General features: G+C 42.9%; 1 non-coding gene across 1 annotated transcript; it reads right to left on the reverse strand.

Annotated features, from left to right (window-relative positions):
- Positions 1-9834: 9834 nt before the first annotated feature.
- On the reverse strand, positions 9835-9992 carry LOC143989829 (small Cajal body-specific RNA 16). Its single transcript, XR_013277084.1, has one exon.
- Between the last annotated feature and the right edge of the window lie 636 nt (positions 9993-10628).

A 10628-nucleotide genomic window follows, 5' to 3' on the forward strand; every position in this document is an offset into this window, starting at 1 on the left:
CACGCACAATTTCATTCTTGCATGTCAGTCCTGACTTCGGGGACGATTTCAGAGACATCTGTGTGGGTTTCTGCACAGATGTCAATGGTATTCACACCCCCAAATCAGCAAAAGCAGTACAGAAACTACTTTTGGGAATCAGTGCGGCACCACACTGATTTGGACGGGTGCAATTGAACCAAGGCTCAAATTCTGCTAAGGGTCCCAGAGCTTGCTACGGCATGGGCATAGAGCAGGGGTCTCAAACTGGCGGCCCTCCAGCTGTTGCGAAACTACAAGTCCCATGAGGCTTTGCAAGGCTCACAGTTACAAGCATGACTCCCTCAGGCAGAGGCATGATGGGACTTGTAGTTTCGAAACAGCTGGAGGGCCACCAGTTTGAGACGCCTGGCGTAGAGGGTCCAAGGGACTTTTACTCCAAGCTTAGATGAGGTCTTAGGAAATGCTACTACAAGATCCAGTGAGGTTATAGGGCAGTGATGGGGAACCTTGGCACTCCAGATGTTTTGGAACTACATTTCCCATGATCTTCACCTACAATGCAGAATGCATGAGCACTATGGGAAATGTAGTTCCAAAACATCTGGGGTGCCAAGGCCACTCTAAGGTTTAACAAGGCCCCAGTGAATGCTACTCCAAATCTTCCAACGCCGTGCTGGGCATGTCTTGGCCAGATTTGCGGAACTCTACATTCCCACGTCTCGCTGGACAGAGGTTGATGTCAACCTTACTAGGCACTGCCGGTGGGGAAGGGTGAGTATATTTATTATTTCTTTGTTAGAGGCATTAAGAAAAAAAAATCTTTGCGGCAGATATGCAAGGCACAGCAGGCCACATGTAGAAAGTGAAATATACCAGTATGTTATAGGAGACATGTTGCCAATGTAAGGAAGAAAATAGAGATTTGTAAAGCGCTGCGCAAAATGTTGGCGCTATATAAATCCTGTATAATAATAATTTGAGCTATGGGGAAAAATGTCATTTTACTAAACAGGAAAATGTTATTAAAATCTTAAAAATAAATAAAATACACAATGTAACTGTTGTAGCCCTTTAACACTCCTGAGCACTTTCATTTCCTGATGAAAGCAACAAATTATTCAAGCTAGAGACAGCCAGGTAAATCTTATTTTTAGGAATATACCCCCGTCCATTGCATAATACAGATTTCCTTTAAAGCTTAATTGAACTTTCAGTTTAAATCTGGTAAGTATATTCCAAGTGCATTAAAGCAAATGTGTAAAATCTTAGGGTTTTTTTGTGTGTGTAAAGCAGCTACAGCCTGAGCCGAAAAGCCTGTCTTTTACCAGCATGCTGTAGAGCTGGTCCCTCGCTCTCTTTGGAAGCAGCGGTCTCACTGCAGAAGACTGAAACATTCCCTGCTGAGTCAGTCCTATAGCTGCAATCGTCAAAGCTCACGCTCCCTGCTGATTAGAGAGCTCTGTTTCCCCACAGAAAACAAGAGTCCTTCTCTGCAGCATGCTGGCGGGGGACAGGCTTTTCTACTCATGCTGCAGCTGTTTTCTAAAATACAAAAGTGAGAGACTTTGCACACCTTGCACCTGCAATGTATTTTGCTGATCTAAACTGAAAGTTCAGTTGGGCATTAATAAAATATTTCATTGGTGTGTCTTCCTTTCTTTTTTTTTAAGTTTACAAAGTGATAGAGAGCAGACAATGTTCATTATGTTTAAGGGTCAGACAGCCTTAGGACACTAAACTGAAGAATTGTCACACAACTGCTCTATTCTGTATGGTATTAGAGGTGATGGGAGGGGTGATATAATGTATATATATATATATATATATATATATATATATATATAACAAGTGTCTCTACCAGACATGGAAACCTTATGTCCATTCAGCTGTAGAGGAACTATTAAGTCACATTAAAGCTTGCTGAGATTTGTAGTTCAGCAACAGCTGAAGGGAATTGTACTACTGTTGTAAACAGTAAGGGAATGCACTAGAAGCTAGTGTCTGAACACCCGTTACAGTGTAACCTGTTTTCTTTCTGTTTTTATTTTTTATATGTATGTTTTTTGTCAATGTCCTTTTGTTCTGAAAGGTAACAGAACTTACATGTGATATGAAGAGGTGGCGCCTCCTGGCTCACATGCAGTGACATTGCAGCTGTATGCACAAGTGCTTTTCATGGGCTGCTGGAAGCTTTTAATGTTGGTTCTTTGGAGGATTTTATTGTTTGTTTTGCGTTTGTTTTTTGCGATTGCCCGGGAACACAGCAGGACCGTGGATCTGTGTATGTAAACACACAGATCCACATGCTGTCAGAGGAGAGGAGACCAATGGTGTGTTCCCAGTACAGAGGAACACCGATCGGTCTCCTCCCCTTGTGAGTCCCCTCCCCCCACAGTTAGAATCCCTCCCATAGGGAACATATTAACCCCTGCATCGCCCCCTGGTGTTAACCCCTTCCCTGCCAGTCACATTTACACAGTAATCAGTGCAATTTTATAGCACCGTTCTCTGTGTAAATGTGAATGGTCCCAAAAATGTGTCAAAAGTGTCCGACGTGTCCTCCATAAGTTCACATATGTATGGTGCCCTTTCCAAGGCGATATTTGAAAAGGAGTCCGATGCGTTGTTGTCCACCAATTCAGGTGCAAATTTTTGAAGTGTAGGACACTTCAAATCACACCTGAACCAGACTGAAAATGGCACCGGATCCTTTTTAAAAACGCACTTCGGCTGGTCTGCACATATGTGAACTGATATGCAAAAAAAATGGACTAAATGGGAACCCCACCTAATGTAAATATGTAGTACTCGCTGAATAAATATCGGGAGGGGGGTTTAGTTGCAGCCCTAAAAAGGTGTCTGCTTTACTACTTCATCCAGAATGCAGACACTTCAAGAAAGGAAGTGTGTTACTGGCCAGATCACCAGGTGAGATAAAAAGGAGAAAAGCCAAGAAAAAAATAAATAAATAAATAACTCACATTCAGCCACCACATCTAAGGTTTGGTAAGCTGCAATATATTACATTTTTGGTTTTGGGTTTAATACCACTTTAAATTTGTATGAAAAAAAAAAAAACTTGCATCACCTAAGTTTCAAGGATTTTGGCATTTTGAGGCTTGCTGCTGTGTGCACTCGGGAAGTGTTTCTATACACTGCCTGCAGGTGGCACTGTCCTCTCTGAAATAAATGGGGATTTGAAAATGATGCCCAAATCATTTATTACAGCGATTTCTACAGCAATGACAATTTAGGCTCCATTCACACCTGAGCATATAGATTTACTGGCTTTTCAACTTTTTGCAAACTTTTTTTTAAAGCGTTTTAGAAGCATACTACAGTACAAGCATTTTACAGCTTCAGGCATTTTGTTTAGCTAATAGAAAGCAGTAGGGAGAGGAGAGGAAGAGGGAGAGGAGATCGGGGCGGGGAGATGCTTTTTGAGTGTTTTTCTGCCCAAGTGAGGAGTTTCTATTGAAGTCTATGAGGCTAAAAACGCTTGTTATATGCCAAAAAAGAAAAGCTCCTGAACTTTGAGCAACAGGCATTTTGCTTCAGATGACAGAACGCTCAGATGTGAACAGGGGACATTCATTGAATTGATCAAGATTTTAATTGTCGGGCGTTTTGGAGCTTCAGAGCTGAGCGTTTTACAAGCCCGGAAAAAAACAGGTGTGAACAGGGACTTCTGCATTATAAAAGATTGTACAGGGGAACCTTGGATCACAAGCATAATCCCAGGAGAATGCTTGTAATCCAAAGCACTCTCATATCAAAGCGAGTTTCCCCATAGAAGTCAATAAAACAAAGATAATTCATTCCGCATTGACTTCTATTACATGTAATACCGCATGCAGCCAGGAAAGAGGGGGGGGGCGCAACGGACAGCCTTGTAAATACTCAGGAACGGACTATGTACATCTGCCCTCATCTTCTTTATCTTCCATACATACACATACTAGGGGGCCAGAGGTGCCAGTAGGGGCCCCCGAGAAGAGGAGGATTGGGGCGGAAGGTAAGCATGACACGTTTATTATTTTAAAAAATAAAACTTGAACCTTTACAATCACTTTCAATGTGTTACTGGCAACAAAAGCAGGGAGGGCTTGCTGACACTTGTAGTTCCTCAAGGCTGCCGTGATCTAGAAGCTTTGACGCCGACTTACCGTGGGTGTGACCGTGGCTATGGCCATGTCCATCCTCTCCTTTAAGGTGGCGCACAAACTTCTCTACGACCAGGAAGGCGATGATTCCTGCCAGTACCCAGAGGCCGATGGACATCATATGGGCATGGCTGTGGTCTGCCAGAAGAAACATGGAGAGTCAATACTGAGAAAATACCTCACAGCTAGGTTTTGTGTTTTTTTTTCTTCTTTGGGGTTTATCTGTAACCCGCCATTGCTGACCTCCTTCTGAACCGAGCTTGTAGCCTGGCTGTGCTGCTGATCCCTGACCAACAAGCATGCAGCAAGTGAAGTCAAATCTCCTGATTTCCATATTTCTCCTGGGTCAGCGACTCAAAGTACTGAAGCCAAAAGGACCAACATGACAGTCAGGCAACTAGTGTTTTCAGGTGGTCAGCACCGCCAGCTTACATATGTATTTTAGTACAGGTCATATTTCATTCTTACATTTATTTCGACTGCAACTGGCAAACCATATTTCTTGTGACAATTAAAGAAGAATTAAAGTGTTACTAAACCCCCAACAGTAAAATCAGACTGTTTATTGCAGTGAAGCTCGCTTACTATACTCACTGTGGAACCTAAGGGGTTAATCCCCTGCATTGTGTAAAAAGGCTGTTTGGTCCTGTCTTCTCTGATCCTCCCCTTCTTCCACTGTTCCAAATCCATCTCCTGATAAGACAGAGCTATGGGGGCACTCTGCACATGATCAGTTTGGTGCATCTTGCTAGAGTTTTTTTTTTCTTGGGCGAGTGTGATCAGCACAGGGCCAATCAGCACTGTCCAGACAGAGGGTCAGGGGTCCCACATCCTCAGTCAGAGGAGAATGAAAACTCCTCCTTCCAGCTTTAACCAGACACTGATAGAAGTTACAAGACTGCTATATACTGCTGATGAGAAAAGGCATTTAGCAGTTTATATTTACTAAAATAATTGCATTTGCATGTTCTGTGACAGACCAGATATAGTGAATGCAGAGTCCTGGGTTTAGTAACACTCTCACAATCAACATTGAGAGCCGGTTCACACAGGGGCAACTCAGATCCGACTTCAGGTCGCCCCTAGTCCCGCCACATGTAAAAATCAATGTAAGTGAATGAGAGCCGTCTTAATGCACACTACTGAAGTCGCTCCGACTTCAGAAAAGGTTCCTGTACTACTTCAATCCGACTTGTAGGCGACTGGTACCCATTGATTTCAATGGAGGTCGCCTCCAATTCGGATCTCCGTCTATGCGGAGGCGACTCTCACAGAATTATCAGCTCTCAAGAGGGAACTCCACTCCAAATGTATTAAAAAAAAAATTGGCGTGAGTTCCCCCTCCGAGAGCATACCAGGCCCTTAGGTTTGGTATGGATTCTAAGGGGAACCCCCTACACCGAAAGAACGGCGTGGGGGCCCCCCCAGATCCACACCAGACCCTTATCTGAGCACACTACCCGGCCGGCCAGGAAAGGGGGTGGGGACTCTCACAATCAACATTAAAGAGGATCTTCACCCTCCATGACAAGTTGCCTCCCATCCAACCCTCCTCCCTTCCGCTGCACAGTATGGGACTTCTTTTGTTTTTCCTAATATTAAAAGCTCTGGTCCGCTCAGAGTAAAGATCAGCTTTAACCAATTTTTAAACCTAAAGCTAGGGCTGGGGGGAAAAAAAACGATTTAAATCTTGAATCGAGTTGAGAGGTCAAATCGATTAAGCAATTAAGCAAAACTAATTTAGATTTTTTTTTTCACCACTGTGCCGGTCCTGATGTGCTGCAGGCAGGAGTTTTTAGGTGAGGCTGCGGCTTCAGCCTAGTCCGCGAGGCTGGACGCCGCGGACTCGCCTAAAGACCCCTGTCCGCAGCACCTCAGGACCGGCGCGGTGTCCATAAAAAAAAAAAATATATAAAAAACCCTTGATTCGAATCGTCAATCAAGTTTTTTTTTTCAAAATCGCCCAGCTCGTCCTAAAGCTCCATACACACATCAGATTTTCTGCTGATTATTGTCTTCAGATTTACCAAAACCATGTAGTAGAAGGGCCTGCCTGATTGCATACACATTGAAACTTCTATGGTTTGACCTCATATTATATGGTTTTATTAAATCTGAAGGGGAAAAAAAAAAAATCAGCAGAAAATCTGATAGTGTGTATGGAGCTTTATTCTGCTAGTCTTAGTAAATAGATATAGTAAGGTATTTTATAGGGATCGACCGATTATCGGCGGCTGATATTCACTTTAGAAGTATCAGTAATAATACGGACTGATATTTGCAATATTGCTTCAAGGGGTTGTAGCAGGTTTGATGCCCGCAGCTGCATGCATCACCCCCCGGGACCGTTCTTTAGAGCGCACGGTCGGCTTTATTGTAATAACCAAAGTGGCTCAACAGAGCAAGGGGACTTAAAATATATATTTTTTTTAATGTACAAAATATCGGCTATCGGCAGGAGAGGTGGTCGAAATATCGGTATCGTATCAGCAACAAAAAACGTTAATCGGTCGATCGCTAGTATTTTATATTTACTTTTTTAAACTTTTTTTTTCCCTCCCGTTGCTTCCTCATTTCGGGCCTAGGCCAAAATTATCTTCAATTATTAAATTGTTATTTATACACCGAATTTCCGCAGATTTTTAGCAGCTCAGACTTTTTGAATGATAACATTTGAGGCGCTAAAAGTCCAGGACAGTACAAATACCCCCCAAATGACCCCTTTCTGGTAAGTAGATATCCCAAGGGATTTGCTGAGAGAGGCATGTTGAGTCCATGAAGATGTTTTTTATGCCATACATTTTTAAAAATGACAAGTTATTTTTATCACATACAAAGATGTCACTTTACTGAGATATTTCTCACACAGGCCAAGGGCATACACTATATTACCAAAAGTATTGGGATACGTGCCTTTACACGCTCATGAACTTTAATGGCATCCCAGTCTTAGTCTGTAGGGTTCAATATTGAGTTGACCCTCCCTTTACAGCTATAACAGCTTCAACTCTTCTGGGAAGGCCGTCCACAAGGTTTAGGAGTGTCTATGGGAAGGTTTGACCATTCTTCCAGAAGAGCATTTGTGAGGTCAGGCACTGATGTTGGATGAGAAGACCTGGTTCCCAGCCTCCGCTCTATTTCATCCCAAAAGTGTTCTAATGAGTTGAGGTCAGGTATCTGTGCAGGCCCAAAACTCGCTCATCCGTGTCTTTATGGACCTTGCTTTGTGCACTGGCCCAAATCATTTGGTGGAGGGGGGATTATGGTGTGGGGTTGTTTTTCAGGGGTTGGGCTTGGCCACTCAGTTCCAGCGAAGGGAATTCTGAAGGCATCAGAATACCAAGACATTTTGGACAATTTCAGTCTCCCAACTTTGTGAGAACAGTTTAGTGATGGTCCCTTCCCAACATGACTGCCCACCAAAGAACAAAGCAAGGTCCATAAAGACATGGATGAGAGAGTTTGGGGTGGAGGAACTTGACTGGCCTTCACTGACCTGAACCTGATAGAACAGTTTCCGAGGCCCTCCACTACCAGGCTACTACAGACCAAAATGACCCCTTTTTGAAAAGTAGACACTGCAAGGTATTTGAAAATAGGGCGTGCTGACGTCACCGTGTTCTACGCCTAACCCGGAAGTGCGGGCGGCATACGAGAGCCGGCCGGCTCGTTTTCTATTTACACGATTGTTTCCTTCTTTATACATGTGAGTGCAATATTATTTATTTTATTATTTATTAAAGTAAGAGGTTTTACACTATGCGAGTGCCTTTCTTCTTCTTTATATGATATATGACACCTTCGTTCCGAGTCTGGAGGCTTACATCAAGGATAAAGTTTACTGTGGCTCATGTGACGGCTCATCCAGAACCCCTGTGCTTTTGCCTTGTTGATCTCACTGATACTGAGATCTTAAATTCTGGTAAGCGGCCCCCTTTCACTGGTGGAGGTGATTTCTTGGATTTCTTTTAACACAGAATATTGAGGGTGCCCACTCCATATCTTCACTTTGGACGAATCCTCACCATCTTTTGATTGTTTTCTCTGGGACTTTTATTGACTTTATTTCTATTCATTTTTTTAAGTCTTTTGTACATTCATTATAATCAGTTGGTGTTTTGTGCTTTATTAACAATTTATGCAATTTTTATGCACAAGGGACATATAATTTATGCTAATTATATTACTGGCACTGGTGATTTTTAATTCTCACCTATACATTTAAGATATTATTCACTGATATAATTATATTTATTTAACATTTTTAAGTAATATTTTTAAGCTATCTTTGCATCTTTTTTGTCACTAGTTTCCTTTTGGGATTATAGATTTTTCAATATGCGTGTGATTTAAGTTTTTTGAGTTGAGGTTAGTTTTTTTTTTTTGTTTTTTAGCGCAGCTCACCTTTTTCACTTATTTCGTTTTTTATATCGGAGTATTACGATTGGAGTTGCTGCTTGTAGGGAACCTATATACATTTTTGAAAAAAAATTATTTTTTCTGAATAGCGCGGTTTACTTTTTATATCTTATTTGAAAATAGGCCTGGTGAGTATTTTGTAGATCTCATTTTTTTGTCAAACAATTTTTTCGATTTCAGTTTATGTGGCAATAGGGGGTGTTTCAACTGTCCCGGCATTTTAAGGCCTCAAAAAAAATAAAAATGACGTTTAGGCCCCAGTCACACCTGAGCGTTTTGTAGCTTGAAGCCTGAATTCTCTATGGAGAAGGTTCACATCTCCACTCCAAAATGCCTGAAACTTAAACAAGTTCTGGAACTTTTTTTTCTTTTAAAGGCAGATATGGGAGTTTTTCTGCTTTTTACATTGGTGTCCTTTTGACCTACAAAAAATCACGGCAAAAACACAGCAAAATAGCGTGACTTTCTGCTGAAAATGCTACACTCAGGCCGCGTACACACGGGCGGACTGTTCGCCCAACTTTGTCCGCTGAACAGGGTTTGCGCGGACAGTCCGCTCGTGTGTGGGGCTTCAGCGGACAGTTTCAGCGGACAGTTGGACGAACAAGGTTTTTCGGAAATTCCGAAAAACTGTCCGCTGAAACCTTGTTTGAGCGAACAGTCCGCCCGTGTGTAGGCTTGTTCGACAAACTAAGTTCCGCGCATGCTCAGAACGGATTTACACGTCGGAAAGTTGCATTGAAGTGTATTGTACGTCGAAATTTTCGTCCCGTCGTACGTGTCGAAACGTCATCGCGCACGGTTTTAGCAAACTGTTCGTTCGTCGTGTGTGGGCTTGTCCGCCCATGCTAAGTTTGAGCGGACTGTCCGCCGAAACTGTTGGACGGACAAAGTTGGGCGAACAGTCCGCGCGTGTGTACGCGGCCTCAGGTGTGAATGGAGCCCTATGCCCAGTATTAGGAGTTTCTGCCACACTCCTGATGTTGGGCATACATGTAATGTTCTTTTTTTCGTGAAACGAAAAAAAACAAAAAAAATAAAAGGAAGAGCATAACAGATTCCTCCTTTCACATCGATGTGAATGAAGAGAGCTTTACCAGAAAAGCCGTATGCACAACATTGGAGGAGCCTGTGTATTACCCCTGCAATACAATGATCCCGGTTACAATGCTCTGCAGGCTTTAAACACAAAAATGTATTACATTTTTTAAAAAGGCGGACTATGCCTTTTAAAGCCCAATTGTCTTTATTTTCTTATTTCATTTTTTCAGATTGTGTGCAGTATTATACATGGACATTAGTCTCTGGGGAATGCCCACACCTGTTACTGCTCAGGGTTCCTCAGTGAAGAGGATCACACCTCAAGGATTACTCTTGGTCACGGCAAGGCTGGCAGATACGTCAATCTGGAGCTGAAACCAAGACCGGTAGCCTGAGGCTGCGTACACACGAGAGGATTGTCCGTCCAACTTAGTCCGCTGAACCATGTTTCAGCGGACAATCTGCTCGTGTGTGGGCTTCAGCGGACTTTTTCAGCGGACAGTCTGACGGACTTAGTCTTTCGGAATTTCCGTAATTTTGTCCGTCCAAACTTGGTTTCAGCGGACAATCCGCTCGTGAGTAGGTTAGTTCGACGGTCTAAGTATGGCGCATGCTCAGAAAGGATTTACACGACGAAGGTTGCATTGCAGTGTATTGGACGTCGAATTTCTAGTCCCGTCGTACGTGCTGTACACGTCATCGCGCAAGCTTTCAGCGGACTGTCTGTTCATCGTGTGTGGTCAAGTCCGTTCATTCGAAAGTTGGACGGACTGTCTGTCGGATTGTCTGACGAACTTAGTTGGGCAGACAATCCACCTGTGTGTACGCGGCCTTAGGGCTCATTCACTGCGTTTTGTGTGAATCTAAATGCAGCACTATAGTAATCAAGGAGCCCATACTACACACAGCTGAGCCTATCTACAAAAATATGTGCTGTGAAAAAAAAAAAGAAAAAAGTAGGCCACCTCTGAGTCCAGGGACGCACAGATCCGCTGATTTTTTGTGTAAATGCATACATGCATA

The sequence above is a fragment of the Lithobates pipiens genome, unplaced genomic scaffold (genome assembly GCF_037356315.1).
Source record: "Lithobates pipiens isolate NorthernLeopardFrog02 unplaced genomic scaffold, aLitPip1_a1.2 Scaffold_1, whole genome shotgun sequence".
Taxonomy (NCBI): Eukaryota; Metazoa; Chordata; class Amphibia; order Anura; family Ranidae; genus Lithobates; species Lithobates pipiens.